Source organism: Sciurus carolinensis, chromosome 7 (genome assembly GCF_902686445.1).
Source record: "Sciurus carolinensis chromosome 7, mSciCar1.2, whole genome shotgun sequence".
Classification (NCBI taxonomy): Eukaryota; Metazoa; Chordata; class Mammalia; order Rodentia; family Sciuridae; genus Sciurus; species Sciurus carolinensis.
In genome coordinates, this window is record NC_062219.1 from 104,271,767 (window position 1) to 104,290,509 (window position 18,743).

General features: G+C 34.3%; 1 protein-coding gene across 2 annotated transcripts in view; it reads left to right on the top strand.

Moving 5' to 3' along the window:
* Pkhd1 (PKHD1 ciliary IPT domain containing fibrocystin/polyductin) overlaps positions 1-18,390 on the top strand; it is a 463,263-nt gene extending 444,873 nt beyond the window's left edge. The window contains exons 68-70 of one of the 2 annotated variants that reach the window (XR_007109414.1): positions 9,766-9,864; positions 11,238-11,514; positions 18,353-18,390. The gene's annotated coding sequence lies outside the window, so the exon portion shown is untranslated. Of the gene's footprint in view, positions 1-9,765; positions 9,865-11,237; positions 11,718-18,352 lie in introns of those variants that run through there. The other variant, XR_007109413.1, reaches the window with a different exon arrangement.
* The last annotated feature ends 353 nt before the right edge of the window (positions 18,391-18,743 follow it).

Here is an 18,743-nt window from a genome sequence, read left to right on the forward strand (position 1 = left end):
GCTTTAAGGAACTACCCCCAGCCCCATCATATGTGGCAGAGTCTAAATTTAGAAGACCCACAGAGATTAGATTGTCATGGCCTGCTATCAGTTGCCTTTGCTTGAGTCTCCAAACACCTTGCCTAGGAGAAATTTTTGACTCATTTTTTCTCTATTCTTTATCTTTTATTACTATTTTTACTTTTAATTTTTAACATATTTTTATTTTACTTTCTTAATTTTATTTTATTTCATTTCATTTTTTATTTGATTTTTCCCTTTCTCATTTTTTATTTATATTTTTATTTTTTCCCATTTGTTCTCCTTTTTTCTTAATTATTTTATCAATTATTTTATCTGCAAAGAACTTTATTCAGAACATATAAAGAATTCTTATATATCAAATATAAGAACACAAACCATTCAGTTTTTTTTCAAACCAGCAGTCAAAACCTTCCAAAAAACTTGAACACTTGAATGGATACTGCATGAAAGAAGATATCAGAGTGGCCAATAAGTATGCAAAAAGACGCTCAATATCATAATCATCAGAGAAATGCAAAAAACATAATATGGCAATATTATATGTCCACTAGAGAAGCTTAAAATAAAAGGAAATAAAAATTTAAAAAACTGACAAGACCAAATGTTGTTGAGTATGTGGAGCAACTGAAATTCTTGAACATCAGATGGGAGTATAAAATTTTATCATCACTTTGGGAAACAGTTTGGCAGTTTCTAGAAAGTGAAATGTATATTTACCATATGACCCAGCAATTCCACACTAAAGTATATCTAAGAGAAAATGTATCCACATAAAAACTTATACATGAATGCTCATGGCAACTTTATTCTTTTAAATTTTCTCTTTTCTTCTCCCTCCTCCTCCCTCTCCCCCTCCTCCTCCTCCTCCTCCTCCTCCTCCTCCTCCTCCTCCTCCTCCTCCTTCTTCTTCTTCTTCTTCTTCTTCTTCTTCTTCTTCTTCTTCTTCTTCTTCTTCTTCTTCTCTCTTTCTTTCTCCCTCTCTCTCTCTCTCTCTCTCTCTCTCTCTCTCTCTTTCACTGGGCATTGAGACCAGGGCTTCATGCACATAAAGCAGGTGCTTAGTCTTGAGTTATACTCCCAACTCCACAGATAGGAAGTAAGCCTATCTCCAGCCATAATCCAGTTCCACTTAAAATTTTACTTAATGATAATATTCACTTAAAGACCGTCTTTCTCAGAAAAAGGAACATAAGCTTCCAACTGTCAAACCCTCTTTGGTGGGCATAGCTAGTGGGAGGTTGGGGCCAGCTCCAGGGCAGATACCTCCACAATAACTTCAGGGAGAAAAAAATCTCAGTTCCCAACACTGCATCTATGTGGGACCTCTACATAGATTGCAGCTGCCTGTGGTCTGATTGCATAGTGGTGAAAAAATTGAAGGGGAGGGCCAGACAGGGGAATACATGATTCCATTTCCCTCCCCATAAATCACCTACATCTGCACAAGTCACAAATCAGAAAACAAGAGTTCAGACCTTTCAACAAGACATCAGAAACACACATCAGATTCATGTTCAAACAGAATGTCTATCAACGGTGCCTCTGGAAATCCCCAACTCCTAATAAGGGATACCACTCCCATAGTAGGAATAACCAGAGAGGACACATCCCACATATTTTGCTGCCTACAACATATCTTCCTGAAGTACCAAGTGTTCCTACTTTCAAGACTTGCAGAGACAGTGGACCTTTCATATTCCAATACAGTATGCTCTATGTCCAAAGCCAAGAACCACTACAAAGAAGCTACAGAGAAATTATACCATAGAGCCCAATTGGATATAAACTCAGCATTACATGATGAACTAATATCACAAGTCACATTAGCAGAAGAAAGTCATATACCATGAAGAATACCACATAAAAGTTTAAGAGTGGTTCATCCCAACAGTTGCACATGTCATAACATAGATACACTAGACCTATGTGAAAACATGGTAATATCACCTTCTATGTTTCAAAATGCCATAGTAATAGATTAAAAAGATATCAAAGTAGGTAAAATGCTGGACAAAGAATTCAAAGGAATGCTTTCAAAAAATCACAGTGAAATCCAAGAGAATACAAAAAGAATATTGAATGAATTCAATAAGACAATGCAGGATATGAATGAGCAATTCAGTAAAGAGACACTTTGAAAAATAACCAAAGAAATCAACAAGTCAAATTGAAAAAAAAAAAAAAAAACTCGGTTGAAAGCCTCAACACAGATTAGATCTAGCTAGATAAAGAATATTAGAGTTTGAAGGCAACTCTACTATATATTACATTCTGATAGTAATAAAGAAAAATAAGAAACAATGAAGGGACCATGAAAGATCTCTGGGATACTGTTAAAAGACATGAAGACCAGTGGAACTGAATAGAAGACACAGAGGCAAATACACCTACCTATAGCCATCTGATACTTGACCAAGGTGCCAAAAATATCTGTTGGAGAAAAGAGCCTTTTAAAAAAATGGTGCTGGGAAAAATAAATAGCTATATGTAGAAAAATGAAACTATATTCCTATCTCACACCCTGCACAAAAGTCAAATTGAAATGAATCAAAGACATAGGAATTAGGCCAGATACCTTGCAACTTTTAGAAGAAAACAAAGACACAATACTCTATCAATATAGGTGGTGTTGATTTCCTAAACCAGACCTTAAAACTCAAGAAATAAAATGAAGAATCAATAAGTGGGATGCCATCAGACTAAAAAGGTTCTCTACAAGAACATGAAAAGATAGCCTACAGAATGGGAGAAAAATTTTGCCAGCTACTCCACCAACGTGGATTAATATCCAAAATATATAAAGAACTCAAAAAACTTAACACCAAAAAAAAAGAATCAATCAATGAATGGCAAAAGAACTAAACAGAAGCTTCTCAAAAGAGGAAGCACTAATGGCCAAAAAATACTTGAAGAAAATGTTCAACATCTCTAGCAATCAGGGAAATGCAATCAAAATTATACTAAGATTTTATTTTACTTCAATCAGAATAGCAATAGTCAAGAATACAAAAAAATAATAAATGCTGGCATGGATGTGGGGAAAAAGGTACAACTTGTACATTGGTGGTGGCACTGCAGACTGGTAAAACCAGTCTGGAAAGCAGTAGGTAGATTCCTCAAAAAACTAGGGATGGAAATACCATATGATGCAGCAAACCCACTCCTTGGTATATTCCCCAAAGAACTAAAATCAGAATACTTATAGTAATACTATTACTTCAATGTTTATAGTAGCACAATTCATAATAGCTAATTTATTGAATTAACCCAGATACCCATCAGTAGATGAATGGACTAAGAAATTGTGGTATATGTATACAATGATGTTCTACTCAGTCATAAAGAAGAATTAAATTATGGCATATGCTGGTAAATGGATGGAAATGGAGAACATTATATTAAGTGAAATAAGCCAGACTCAGAAACTCAAAGTACCAATGTGTTCTCTCATTTGTAGAAGCAAGAGTGAAATAAAGGAAAGGAAGGGGGCAGAATAAGATATCAGAAGATATAAGGAAGGTCAGTAGTATAGAAGAGGGAGATCAGGAGGCAGAGTGGAAGGATGGGAAAGGAGAGGTAAGGCAGAATGAACTCTTTAAAAATCATGTTATATGCACATATAAACATACCACAGGGAATTTCACTATCATGAGTAATTGTATTTTAGTCAGTTTTATTGCTGCTGTGACTAAAGGACCTGACCAGCACAGTTGTAGAGGAGAAAAGGTTTATTAGAGGGCTCACTGTTTCAGAGGTCTTAGTCCAATAGAAGGCGGTTCCATTTCTTTTCTTGGGACTTGAGGTGAGACTGAACATCATGGCAGAGTATGTGGAAGAAGGAAGCAGCTCATATGAGTTCAGAAAGCAGAGAGAGATGACACTTGCCAGATACAAATATATATATATATATATATATATATATATATATATATTCTAAAACCACACCCCAATTCCAACCACCGCCAGCCACACCCTAACTACCTCCAGTTACCACTCAGTTAATCCCATCAGGGAATTAATTTGCTGATTAGGTTAAGACTCTCAATATCCATCATTTCTCTTCTGAACATTCTTTTATTGTCTCACATGTGAGCTTTTGGGGGACACCTCACATCCAAATCATAACAACTTGTAAAAGAAGAAATCCAAGTAAATGAAAATAGGCAATGATCAAACATATTAATTACAGTAAACCATCAAACTTCTAAGATGAATATGAAAGTAAGAATATTTTAAAAAACAGAACGAATCAACCAAATGACGAAACAAGCATATGAATTTCAATAATAAGTGAATACAATAGCTTTTAACTTCAATTAAAAGACAACCTGGCTAAGTGGATTAAAAAATAAGAATAAAGAACATGATGAATATGAGAAACTCAAGTCACTGACTTCGGCAGAACATCCTTTCTCAGCTTTTATTGGTCCTCACCATAACTATCTGTCTCAATTTTGTAAATTCCTGGTTCATGGATACCATTGTAAACTCTAGTGCCTACACTGGGTTCTCAAAGAACTGCAATCTTCTTGGGCAAAAACATTTCATAAGGTTTTTAAGGATTATCAAATGGCAGCAGTCTTAATCCTTGCACTACCTACTGAGAACTGAGGTTCAGTCACACATTTGCCATTTCACTCCAGTGACTTTCTTCATTACTTCAAATTTCAACTATCTTTCTCTATATCACATAGTTAGCTGCCTAATGAGGACTTCCCATAGGTTATCTCACAGCCGATATATTAACACAGTTCTAAAACCTGCTCCTCCTTATGCTTTTCCTAACTCAATGAGTGACATCACTGCACTCAGAAATCTGGAAGTCAACCATGACTCCTCCTTGTTGGTCATTCCCAGTCAGCTACCAGGTCTGTTATTTCTACCCCTTTTTCCAATCTTTACTATCTCCCTATCAATCCCCCATGTGCCACAAGACTAATTGTTCTGGAAGGCAAGTTTCATCCTATCTCTCTTTCTAAGAAGAACTATAATTAACCTATTAATTCTACCACAGCAAAGTCTGGGATCCCTGAGGTGGGAATTGACTATTTTGGGATGAACAGCAGCCAGAAGTATACAGAGTAGTATTCAGAGCTATAGTATATGGCATGGAATTTCACGTGTAGCAACAATCCTCCAATCCTTGGCTAACATAGTTCTCTATTTTTCTCTTCAAAAATTGGAAGAACATGATGGACAACCAAAAGAATGGGATCCTACTTGGAACGGCTTGTACTTTAGTGTGTATAATATGAAAATTATATACTATTGTCATGTTTATCTAAAAACAACAATAGAAATGGTATAAATGAACAATCAGTGGAAGCAAAGAAGTAAGCTCTTAGTTTATTCATTTCTGGAGATGAGTCAATAGTGTACCATTGTAGGTCAACCCCAAACTGATTTAGACCATTAACTTTGGTAACTATGAAAAGCTACACCTTTTATCCAAATAAATTATTGAAAATGACTTCTTACTGTGTTATTTTAAAGAATCCCTTTTTGCTGCCCATTTCTAACTTTCAATACATAATGGAGAATGAGTATATGAAAACTTAAGGGAATTTAAAAATATTTTAACAGTGTATTTTAAGTGTTTTTACTAAAAAAATGATAAATATGATATGTCAAAATGCATTCTACTGTCATGTATAACTAGTTAGAACAAATAGAAAAAATCGTAAAACTTTTTTAAAAAGTTGAAGGAGAATAAGGAAATTGTTAGGAAATATAAAGGAAGAGGAGGAAAAGCATATGTGGAGTAGGTGTGTATGTAAAATAAATGCATTCTAATCATCCATGGCAACCAATAATGTTAACTATTACTAAACAAAAAGCAGAATAAATATGTTATTTTGCAACATGAACAAAAATGTCCAAAGAAACAACTGAAGGTATTCAAAGCAGTTGCTTATGGAAAGTGGGCAAGTTTGTCCAGGGGATTACCTAGGTTTTCTCTATGTCCTACTTTACTTTTAGAATTTTAAGATGAAGTACATTATTATTATTATTTTTTTGTTATTTTGATTAAAAAATGAGCATAGTAGTTAAATAATAGTTGTGCTATAAGACAAAAAGATAAATATGTGTGGTGATGCATGTGTTAAATTAGAGACAACTTGAGCCATTCCACAGTGTATACATATTTTAAAATATCATGTTGTACATGAAAAATATCTATAATTTTTATTTCTCAAATCAATACAAAAATGTTCATAAATATTTATGAATATCAAGACTGAGAGGGAAGTATGAAGGAAGCTAGGGTAGTTTGGACCATTTTTCCATACTTTTAAGATTGTATTTAGGATGGTATTAGACAAATTTCTCTCCCAGAATAAGAAACTTATTAATAAGAAACTGCAGGTGTGTCCTGCAGCATATTTGACCATAATATTGCCCAATGAACTTGCCGAAAGCCAAGATACCCTGAGCTCTCTCAGGGCTCATCCCTCTCAAAGATTATTCAGTTGAATGAGTATCTTCCATCTAGCAGTCAGATTTCAAATGTATGAAATTACTATACATTAAAATGCATGCAAACTATATGCAAAAAATGAGTATGGAGTCGAATGTAAATTACATGCAAATATTATTCAGCCAAGCTTCTATAAAATTGTACATGTCAATAACAGTAAAGAATTTCAATTAATTCTATCATTTAAAATTCATGCATTTATTCCACCTTTTGCTTCTAGGATTTTTAATGCTTTAAGTGTCAATTTTGAAAAAAAAAAACTATAAGAAGAAGGAATTAAACATGATTAAATGGAAAACAGTTTATTTCAACCTATGTTATAGCACTGTTACCAATTATAGGCATGTTTGAGAAGCAAATCACTCTTTCAGAATACAATTTTTAAAAATCAACACATCATTTTTATGAAGTTAAATTGAGGTCTAAATGGTAGAATACAGAGAATTGGGTATTTGTAAATATTTTTTAACACTTGTAATCATTAGGTTTTAAAAATTTACTAGAAATAGCTGAGAATCTCTTTGCTTGGAACAATGTAAGAAAAGAGATTCTGTTCATCAGTCTGGTCTGATTTGAGACAATGGATTCATTTAATGCATTTGCAGCACTTTCTAAAATTGCTGAAATTTGAAGAATTATTTTTATATCATCTTTTATTTCACTCTCAAAATGATCTCATTTATTATTACTATAATTTTTTATTTCAAAATTAATACCTGTAACAAAGGAAAAGAGAGTTTATTTCCTTTAAGAACAGGTGGGAAATGCTCACTCCTCTCTCAATTTTATTGATGAAGAAATATTTATGGTCCAAGGCAAATTGGAAATTTATTTGGAATGTGTCTGCTTGACTTTTAAATTTTTCCTAATTTAGTAGTACATCCATTTAGTAGAAGGACTCCTGTAGAAATTATTCAAGTTATACTATTATACTAAAAAAATGAATTGCTAAATAATGTATATAATAAGCTTTTACCTATAGTTTGTTTATGAATAGAAAAATTATGGAGAGATAGAAGGATTTTGTAAAAAAGAGTCATCTCTGGGTAATGGAGTAGGAATTGTGAGTTGACTTTTGCTTTGAAATTTCTATTCTTCTGTATTTCTATATTTCTATAAATATATTACTATTAGGAATGATTTAAAAATATTTTCTTCAAGTGATGATTGACTAGAGGTTGGCAGTCACGATAGAGATATGAAATGCTTACAGGAAATGCTCTTAGTCCTTGAAGGAGAAGAAAGTCTTATACAGAAGAATTGGAAAAGAATGTAGTGAAAAATGAATGACTCAGGAGGCCAAGGAGGAACAAAAGGAAAAGTAAGGAGAGTATATAGATGAAAAGGATGTGCTGTGGTTGATAGTGGTTAGAGTATGGCTGAATCTACTTTCCTAGCCCAGTGTACCAGGCACGTTAGATATGGTACCCCCACCTTTCATTCTGTTTGAAAGATAATAAGAAAAAAGTGTACATGACAATGGCCTTAGTGTCTTTCAAAAAAATTCAGGTGTAAAAGAAGAATCTTCCTATTTCTCACGTGGAAGAAACACTGGGGAGGCAGATGCTCATTCTAGGTCAAATGTGAACCCAACATGATCCCCTTGGTTTTGAGAAGCACCCACCCGATAACATGCATCCCTCCTTCAGTCAGTACCACACTACCTGCTTCTACTAGTCCAGATCCACCAGACTTACTCTAAAGTAAAACATGTTCGATAACCCTGAAAACAAAGGGCTGACTCTTGTTAGCCACTATCGCTGCATATTCATTAGGGAGTTTCTAGTGATTAAAACTCTTGTGATAGAGACCTAAATCAACAGGCTGTGGACTTCAGTTTGTACATAATGGGTGTCCTTGAAAAAGATTGATTGAAAATTTTTTAAATTTTCAAATAATTAAATAATCCCTGCTAAGCAAAGGAAATGATTAAGAATGTGAAGAAAGAACCTACAGAATGGAAGATCTTTTCTGACTACTTTCTGACAGAATTAATATCTAGAATATATAAAGAACTCAAAAAGTTTAACACCCAAACAACAAATAACCCAACTGATAAATGGGCTAATGGATTAAACAAATCCTTTTCAAAAGAAAAAATACGAATGGCCAGAAAATGTATGAAAAAAATGTTCAGCATCATTAGCACTTAAGGAAATGCAAATAATGACTACACAGAGATTTTATCTTATACCAATTAAAATGGCAGTCATCAAGAATACAAACAACTGGGCCTGGAGTCGTAGCTCAGTGGTAAAGAACTTGCCTAGCACATGTGAGGCACTAGGTTCAATCTTTAGCACCACATAAAAATAAATAAATAAAATAAAGGTATTGTGTCCATCTTCAACTTAAAAAACTACAAACAATAATAAATGCTGTACAGAACGTGAAGAAAAAAGAACACTTTTACATTGTTGGTAGGACTGTAAACTAGCACAACCACTATGGAAATTGGTACAAAAGTTCCCCAAAAGATTAGGAATGAAACCACCATATGACCCAGGTTTACCACCCCTTGATATTTATCCTAAAGAATAAGTCATCATACTACAGTGATACATGCACACCCATGTTTATAGGAGAACAGTTCACAATAGCCAAACTACGAAACCAGCGTAAGTGTCCATCAACGGATGAATAGAAAAAGAAAATATTTTCATTCCAGCAGTCATCTGAAAGACTCTAGTTCACACATTTCATTATTTCCTTGTTTTCTGTTCACTAAACAAGCACTTTAGTGCATCACTGGGCTCCTCCATGGAGTGGAAGCTGCTTCAGTGCTGATCAGCCGTAACCTCCAGACTGCCAGTTCTGAAGAACGATTCTCCTCCTCACCTTGCATGACTACTCAGGAGCCTGTAACCCAGCCTTTCTCTCACTCTTTTTCAGACAACGCTATCCTCTTAGCTTTTCCCCCTCTCCTTGATTTCCTTATATGTCACAGAATATGTTTTCTTAGTAAGCAATAGGGTGAAAGCTCACAGTTGGTCTACGATCCAAAATCCGTATTCTTTTGTTTGGATATATGCGCAGGAGTGGAAGTACTCAATCCTGCTATGGATTGCATGTTTCTGCCCTCCCCAAATTCCTGTTGCAATCCTAATTTTTAATATGATGGTGTTTGGGGGTAAGACCTTTAGAAGGTAATTAGGATTAGATTAGGTTATGAGGATGGGCATTCATGATGAGATTAATTCCCTTATAAAAGAGAAAGATTTGTGAGGTCTCTCTATCTTCCCTTCACTCCTGACCATGTGAAGGCACAATAAGAAGCTGGCCATCTACCAGCCTGAAGAAAGACCTCACCAAGAACTGAATCTGCTGCCACCTAGTTATTGGACCATCCAGCCTTCAAAACTGTGAGAAATAAATGTTTGTTGTTAAACCTCTCAGGCTGTGGTATTCTGTTAAAGCAGTCTGAATTAACTAGAATAACTCCTTCAATGCACACTCACATTTTCTATATGGGAACAGGCTATTAGTTTCTATCCTTTCTATTGTTTAAAGGATTGGCCAACTTGGAATGCATACTATTATTGTTTCTAATACATAAACTTAATATAATTTTTAAATATACTTTTACACTCCTGCCTCAATTCGGTTTTATGCATGTAATTTCTTATTGACAAGTAGGAGCAATAATTTTAACAGAAGATTTTATTAACAGTGATGCTAAATTAATCTTTAACATATTTCTTCTTTCAACATGATGTTATTGTTTGCATTTTATGTTATAAGCAAATGCTTAAAAACTATTTAGATGTGTCTTTATGCTCAATTTGCTTCTATGTTCAGAGATGAACTTTTATCTCATGGACCTTTTATCCATGTACGAGTCATTACCTTCATTTTATCTGAATATGTTGAAGTACATCTAGTAATTTTTGCAAGGAAGGCATGAGAGCTGTATGTTTTCTGATGCTCTTTTGTCATGGAAAGTAGCTTTCATGCACAAAATCTATTTGGCTACACATAGAATATTTTTACTACAATCTTTACTTTGCAAAATTATGGAAACATTCCACAGTATTTTCTGACTTTAGTGTCTTATAAGAGAGATCAGAAAATAATGTGAGTTTTCTTTTTTACCTGTCTAGGGATGATTGAAAATCCCTAGTATATTTTTTTCTGCTATTTTAACTTAAGCACTTTGATAATTTTCTACAAATACATACAATTTCTCTAAGAGATCCTCTGTATTGTTTAATCTTTTGTATATTAGAAAATCCTAATTGCAAATAAAGGGTAATGATATTTAATAAGGGAAGAAGTCTTCATAGTGAAGGGGAACTTAAGAGGTACGTAAGAGAATGGGTAGGATTTAAATGCATAGGGGCCATTTCAGGTAGGGGAAACTTTGTATGTATGACTAGAATTCCTCATCCTGGTTCATGTATGCTTCAGTGAATGAATTATTGCTGCAATACAGGAAGTAAAATACTGAATGAATAATTAATAACCATTTTAAACACTTGAGATCATATTTAAAAGGTGGTAGAAGTGGTTTCGACTTACACTGGGACAGGTAGAAGGATACTCCCTGTAATAGAAGAGATTACACATTAGGAAAAAAATTCTGATGGTTTGGGAAAATTGTCAGTAAATATAAGTATTTCAGTATCCCCCTCTATTTAAAAATTTAAGGCATGGTTAAATTCCCCTTCTCTAGTCTAATTTATATACCAGAAGATCATGGAGTAAATAATCTCTAAATTCTCTCTTGTCCTCATAGGTCAAATGAAACTTGGGTCAAAGACGAATGGCACTCCAGCCAATAGTGCTTTCAGATCTAGTCAATACGCGTTTTTGCCCAAGATGCTGTGTCCCAGAGGACTCCACTTTGACTTCACCACTTCTCTAACTGCATTCTCTGATGGGTGGCAGAGGAGAAGGAAAGGATTCTGTGCATCACTGCTGCTTTAAAGATGAAGGAGTTCACCTGGCAAAGAATGCGCATGGCCTCTGGGAGTTGAGAGTGGTACCCAGAAGACAATCACTATGAACCCAAGGTCTGCAGTTCTGTCTATGCAAGGAAATTAGTTCTCTCAACAGCCTGAATGTGTGTGATAGCCAACTCTTCCCCAGAAGCTCCAGATAAAAGCCCAGCCTGGCTCTCATCTTGATTTCAACCTTGTGAGACCCTAAGGAGAAAATCTAGTTTTACTTATATGTTTTCTTACTTAAAGAATAATGATTGAATAAATGGGTTTCAGTGGTTTCACTGAAAGAAGGGAGTTGGTCCTCTCCTACTGTCTCTGCTCCTGTCTCTTGATTTCTTTTTTGGCTGCATGAGTCACTTTTAGGCCCTCATAGGCTTAAACTCCCTCATTAAATCCACAGATTCCCCTCCCTGTGAGCAGCTAGATGGTATCAGCTCCCAGGGCTTCACCAGGTTTCCCACTGGCACACCAGCTCCTTCCATTGTGAGGATAGCCAACTATCAGGTCCTCTAGCCTCAGTGGTTTTGTTTCCATCGCTGAACTCACAAGACAAAAACAAGCTAAATTATTGCCTCTTCTTTTTCCTCCTCTCTGACTTCTCATTTCTCAGTCTGTTTCCCCAACTAGATTCTGACAAAAGTTATTTGCAGCATTCCCATCTGCTCCATGAGTGACAGGAGACTGGTGTCAAGTGAGAAAATGAAATGTAAATTTTATTAAACACCCCCTCTCATCTCTGCGTATCAATCCAGATTCCAGCCGAACATAGCAAATCAAATCCTGTCTATGCTGGGCCTCAGGGCACACGGAAAATCATTTCTCCTTAATACCATTCCCTTCTAGTAAAATATTTTCCTGTTTAGTAAATGAAAATTTTAAATGCAAACCCTGTATTAATCCTGGTGAAAAGTATATCTTCAAAATGAACATTTGAAGGAGGGAGCAGAAAAAGAGAAGAGGAAAGATTTGGGGGCAAAGGAGAGAGAAAAGGGAATGGGAAGTGGAATTGTATTTAGCTGTCTTGTGCAGTTTTGTCTGGTAGCTGTGCAGGGATGCATATCCATAGAACAAATGGTAACAGTCTTTGAAAGCTGGAACATTAGGACATTTATCCACATGCTGTCCTGACTCAGAAATAATAAAGATCTTAAATCTGATACACTGACTTGAAATAGTATTAGAAATAGAAATGCTTCATTTTAGATGTATGTGTACAATTGTTGACTTGTTTGTGGTTTGACAGGTGGTGTCTGTGCATAGAGCAAGATCTAAATTTGGTGCTTTAAAACATGATTAACTTAAAAGAAAGCAGCACATTTAATTGCACATTGATTTAAAAATAAAATTTAACCAAAAATTAAGTTAAGCATTTAAAATACCAGTATAATTTAAAACACACACTCTATTTACCCATGTTTCACTATATTAATTTAAATTAAAATCTAAATGAATACTACTGTTTGTTTGAAAAGAAAGTAATTTAATCTATTTTATTTGGGAAAATTTGAAATATTATTAAAAATAGTCACTTCAAAAATATTTTGCTAGAAATATGAAGATAATATGGACTCTTCCATTAAGTTAAAATATAGCAGTATGTTTTATTTGTTATTGAGATGCATTACACTGGAGTTCATTTTGAAATAATTATAAAAGCATGAGATATAATTTACTCCAATTCAGTCCTCAGTACCTCCTCTTTTCTTCCCCTCACCCCTGGTCCTGTTCCATTCCCTCTACTGATCTTTCTTCTATTTATTCGTATGTTTTTAATTAGTGCACTATGAATATACATAAAGGTGAAATTTAGTTGGTTTATTCATAAATGTTCATAGGAAACTTCAATTAGATGCATTCCAAAGTTTTTCCCTTTTCCCATGCTTCCTTCTTTCCCCTCATTACACTTCCTTTACTGCACTGATCTCTCTTCTATTTCATGGAATTCCTACCCCCTCCCCATTTTCTTTTGTCTTTTTCTTCCCCTTACTCTTGTCTAGCTTTGTCATATGAGAGAAAACATTTGACCCTTGATTTTCTGAGTCTGGCTTATTTCACTTAGCATGATGTTCTTTTGTTTCATCATTCACCAGCAAATGCCATAATTTCATTCTTCTTTATGGTTGAATTTGTACATAAAGTACATTTTCTTTATCCATTTATCATTGACAGGCACCTTAGGCTAGTTCCATAGCTTGGTTTTTGTGACTTGATGTGACTGCATCCATATACCCTATAGTATCCTGATTTTACATCTTTGAGATATACACCCAGGAGTGGGATAGCTGGGTCATATGGTGGTTCCATTCCTAGTTTTTTGAGAAATCTCCATACTGTTTTACAGAGTGGTTGCAATAATTTTTACTCTTATCAACAATGTATGAGTGTACATTTTCCCCCACATCCTCACCAACATTTATTATTGTTTGTATTCTTGATAGTTGACATTCTGAGTGGAGTGAGGTGAAATCTCAATGCAGTATTAATATTTTTAGTCATAGATGGACACAATACCTTTCTTTTATTTATTTATTTTTATGTGATGCTGGAATTGAACCCAGTGCCTCACATGTGCTAGGTGAGTGCTCTATCACTGAGCCACAACCCCAGTCCCTCAATGTAGTTTTGATTTGCTTTTCCCAGATTGCTAGAGATGTTGAATATTTTTTCATGTTTTCTTTTGGCTATTTGTATTGCTTTTTTTGAGAAGAATCTCTAGTTCTTTTGCCCATTTATTAATTGACTTTTTTTTTTTGGTGTTAAGTTTTTGAGTTCTTTATATATTTTGGATACTTCTCCCTTATCCAAAAGACAGTGGTAAAGATCTTTTCCCATTCAGTAGGATGTATTTTTATACTCTTAATGGTTTTCTTAGTTGTGTAGAAGTATTTTAATCTGATGCAATAGAAGTTATTGATTTTTGGTTTTATTTCTTGCATTTTAGGGATCTTGTTGGAAGCAAGTTGGTACCTGTGTTAGTATGTTGGTGTTGAGTATATATTGTCTTCTAATAGTTGCTGAGTTTCTGGTCTAATTTCTAGATCTTTGTTCCACTTTGAGTTGGCTTTTGTACAGAATGAGAGATAGGGATCAAGTTTCATTCTTTCACATATAGATATCCACTTTTCTCAGCATCATTTGTTAGAGAGTCTGTCTTTTCTCCAGTGTATGTTTTTGGCAACTTTGTTGATTATTAGATGACTGTATCTATGTGAATTTATTTCTGTGTCTTTTATTCGATTCCACTGGTCTTCATGTGTGCTTTTTTCCTTAATATCATGATGTTTTTGTTACTATAGCTCTATAGTATTACTCTAGATTGAGTAATTTGAGATTGTGATGCCTCCAAAATTGCTCTTCTTGCTCAGGACTGCTTCGTCTCTTCTGGGTCTCTTATTTGTCTAAATGAATTTTAGCACAATTTTTCTAGTTCTTAGCAGTTATTTTTCAGGAGGAAACACTTTTGCATAATTAAAATATTAAACAAACCATCATAGGTTATCAATAGGAATTTTAACATTCAAATTATGCAACATCCATGTGAGAAAGTCTGAGCATATTTCATTCACCATATTGTTCCCCTTAAGTCTATTTTTCATTTCTGCATTAAGCATCTCCCTCTTTTATTTATTGATTTTAATTGATGCAAAATACTTCTACATATGTATGGGTAAAATGTGCTAATTTGATCCATGTCTACAATGTGCAATGATCAAGTTAGTAGTTCCCTCTTCTTAAACATTTATTACTTCTTTGTATTGAGAATCCGTAAATAGTTTTTCTAGTTCTTCATACAAAATATAATATATCAATGTGAACTATTGTCACCTTACTATACTGTAGAACCTTAGCACTTACTCCTCTTACATGCCTCTATTTTAGAACTCAATACAAAACTTCCCTTTACATCTCTTTTCTCCTATTCCTAGCCCGTAGTGACCACTATCTACTCTCTAGTTTTGTAAACTCAATGATTTTAGCTTCCACGTATGAGTGAGAACATATGGTATTTTCTTTTCTTTGCCTGGCTTATTTCACTTAACATAATGTCCTCTAGTTCCATCCATGTTGTTACAAATGGCATGACTATTTTTTTTAATATGACTAAAAATATCCCACTGTGTACGTGTTGATGAACATCTTGAATTGATTCTACACCTTGTCTTGGCTATTGGGAATACTGCTGCAATGAACATGAGAGTGAGTTTATGAGTGAATTTATATCTTTGATATGCTGACTTAATTTTCCATGGATATATGAATCATATGTACTTACATTTTTAGATTTTTAAGGAATCTCCATATTGTTTTTCATAAAAACTGTACTAATTTACATTCTTTGAACAGTGTAGAAAAGTTCCTCTTTCTTCATCTCCTTGCCAGCATTTATTTTTTCTCTTTGGTTATAACCATTCTAGTTGGGCAAGATGATATCTTATGTTCGATTTGCATATTCCTGATGATTATTGATATTGATTGTCTTTTCACATTTTTTTTGCCACTTGTATATCTACTTTGGAATAATATCTATGTAAGTTGCCCATTTTTAATTGCATTATGATTTGTTTTGCAATTGAGTCTTTTGAGTTCCTTATTATGGATAGTAGTCCCTTATCAGACAAAAGTTTGCAAATGATTTCTCCAATTGTATAGGCTGACTCTTTGTTCTATTGATTATCTCCAATGCTGTTGTGGAAATTTTTAGTTAGACATAATAATGTTTATCTATTTTTGCTTTTTTTCCTCTGTACTTTTGGAATCTTTTCCAGAGAGGATCAATGCTTAAACTATTTTTAATTTGCTCATTCTAAGTGAATCAAAATATTTTTGAATCGACTTTTTCTGGGAGCATATTTGTATTTAGGCTACCTGTCCTGATTTACCAAGATTTGAAGGTTTACTAGCACATGGAATTTCCATAATTAAACTCAGAAAACCCCAAAAAGTTCTTGACAAATCAAGATGAGCTGGTCACTTTAATGTAGTAATTCCTTATACATTAATGAATAAATATTCTAGATAATATTCACAACACCTACATCCCACAAGCATAGTTCTAAGTTTCACAATGGCAGTATCTTCGCTTTGGGAGAATAAATGGAGGGAGAGATCTTGATCATGGGGCTAACATCATATGCACCAGTTCTCTCTAAGGAAAATTCCTTGCAGCTGCTAATGTTGCATATAAATTTATATACCATTGGTAGAACTTAGTAACAGGTGTGTACCTAGGTTCAAGTGAGCTGGAAAATCTGGTCTTTATTTTTGGTAGTGCTTATTTATGGACAAAGTAGATAATAGGGATTGGGGAATTTTGAGTCTATAATATATTGAGTGAACTTCTAGTTGTGCCTGGAAGAGTACAGTTACTTACTAGTTGTAACTAGTTGCAATGGAGAGGAATGATTAAATCAGTTTGGTCTATTCATATAATTAAAGATGTATTCATTAAAAATTATGCTTTCATATAATAATGGTATTATCTTTAATAGTAAGTCATACATGTAGCATGAAAATCAATAATGATCTCACCTAAATTTGTGCATATTTATATTAATTTTTTTCCTGTGGTCTTAAATCCTTTATTACTATTAAGCATCTCTGCACCCTTTCTAAATAAGTACTTTTATCTTGAAAATGGAGATTATACTATATAAAATGATAGTATTTGTGAAGGTAATAAGACACAGGTAAAATGGCCTGTGTGACAGAAATGATTACTCACTGAATTTTTTCACTCATTTTTAATCTCGAGACATTTACCTGTGAGTTGGATGTACTACAAAATTTTTAATCTATTTACATCAGGAACCATAATTATTACTTATTTCTTTATTGTATTATTTGACTTTTCTTTTTTTTTAAATTCATCATCTTAGAATCAAGTATAACTTTGTTTCTTTCCTTCCCCTTACATTATATAAATTTATATACCAAATATTATATTCTAAACTTCAGTCTATATCTTTCTGGTTCTTATTTATTTATCCTGTCATGAACTTGTTCAGGATGTCTATTTTATACAACTCTAAACTTTCAATATTCATTCCTTTGCATTGACTTGTCATGTGTTGGAGTCTGTGTTTGTTCAATCTGGTTTCCTATGTTTTGAAAAAATAAATTTTTATTTCTTTTAATTAGTTATACATGACAGTAGAATACATTTTGATACAGGTATATAATGGGAGGCTGGGGAAAAATAGAGTTACTTTGGGTAGAGGTGAGTGAAGGGAAGGGAGGGGAGGGATAGAAGGACAGGAAGGACAGTAGAATTAATCAGACATTGTTACCCTATGTACATATATAACTATACAACTTGTGGGATTCTACATCATGTAAAACCAGAAGAATGAGGACGTATACTGCATTATATATGATGTATTTATATTCACTTTTATATTTGCTCTTTGTACCAGTTGACAGGAGATACCTGAGAAAGATGGTATTATTTGCACCTTTCACATTTTGTTTTTGTATTATTCTGAATTTCAGCAATGTAACATGTTACCTTTAAATGAGATTTTTAAAAATTCAGTAAGTTCTGTTTAAGTGAGGATCAGAAACCCTAGCTTCTGCATTGAATAATATATCTCCTGATGTTAACTCTGGGAATGCTCACCTGTACAAGTTCCCTCATGCTGATGTGTTTCCCTCCTTCCATCCACCCTGTAGGCGAGTCAGCTGTGGGTTTTGAGCACAGTCTTCACTCTTTACAAGACTTGGGGAGCATGCCAATCCTAAAAGATCATGGAGCCCCTGACCCCTTGAGAATATTCTCCATTTCCTGTTTTCTTTCCTCCTCTTTGTCAACCTTGTCCAAAGTTAAGATGAACATGGTCTGTTCATCAGAGTACAACAAAAGAATTTTATACTTGGGAGAACACTATTCTTATTCCTGCTCTCCCAACAGTTGCCTATCCAGGAATGGATGGAAGAAGTACAAGTCAGTGTGCAGCCTGCAGAGGATGGAAGTGTAATAAACGTGAGCACTGACTAGACCCAATATTAGTGATGGTGCTGGGAAGCTGTCCTGGCTTTGGGCTGCCCGAAGGCAGTGGTGATCCCCTGCTTGTCCTATCTGTCAGTCTATTTGATCTCCAAATGAATTGCTTTTGATAACAGCTATATAAATGCAGAACTGATCCGCTGGGCCTTCTTAAATGAGACTCCTCGCTTTCATCTCCCAGTCATTTCAAAAAGCAGATAGACTTGTTAGAGGTTTTAATGCAATGATTTATGTTTTATCTTGCTTGGTTTGAGGCAGCATTTATTTAGCACTAAATTCTTCCCAAGCTTCTATG